An 844-nucleotide genomic window follows, 5' to 3' on the forward strand; every position below is an offset into this window, starting at 1 on the left:
TCCTGATGATCTTACAGACTCCTTTGATAATGTCAAGGTTAGGGTTTAGGGTTTAGGGTTTAGGGTTTAGGGTTTAGAGGGTTTTGAGGGTTTAGAGGGTTTTGAGGGTTTTGAGGGTTTTGAGGGTTTTGAGGGTTTTGAGGGTTTTGAGGGTTTTGAGGGTTTAGGGTTTAGGGTTTAGGGGTTGGGGAGGCCGAGGCTGCTGTGCTGAATACAGACCTTCTCAGGAGCAAGCATCACCATCTAGGGTTTAGGGTTTAGGGTTTAGGGTTTTAATTTAGAGGGTTTGAGGTTTACGTGTTAAAATTTAGGGTTTAGGGTTTAGGGTTTAGGGTTTTGGGGTTTAATTTTATAGTTCTAGTGTTCATATGTTAGTGTTTACATTTTATTTTTTATATTTTATATTTTACATTTTATTTTTTATTTTTTAGGGTTTAGGGTTTAGGGTTTAGGGTTTAGGGTTTAGGGTTTAGGGTTTGTACAGGGTTACGAGGAGGTGAAGCGCGAGGTAAAGGAGATAATAGAGTATTTAAAAAACCCTCAAAAGTTTCAGGCTATCGGCGCTAAACTCCCCAAAGGAATTCTCCTCCATGGACCACCAGGCAAGGGTTTAGGGTTTAGGGTTTAGGGTTTAGGGTTTAGGGTTTAGGGTTTAGGGTTTAGAGGGTTTAGAGGGTTTAGGGTTTGGTGATATTTTTGCGTTTTTAGGTTTTCATTTTCTCTTTTTTTTAGGGTTTAGGGTTTAGGGTTTAGGGTTTTTCCTGTATCTAAAATCTTTGCTTTTTATTTTCTAGGGTTTAGGGTTTAGGGTTTAGGGTTTAGGGTTTAGGGTTTAGGGTTTAGG

Source organism: Eimeria mitis, genomic scaffold (genome assembly GCF_000499745.2).
Source record: "Eimeria mitis Houghton genomic scaffold, Emh_scaff5423, whole genome shotgun sequence".
Lineage (NCBI taxonomy): Eukaryota > Apicomplexa > Conoidasida > Eucoccidiorida > Eimeriidae > Eimeria > Eimeria mitis.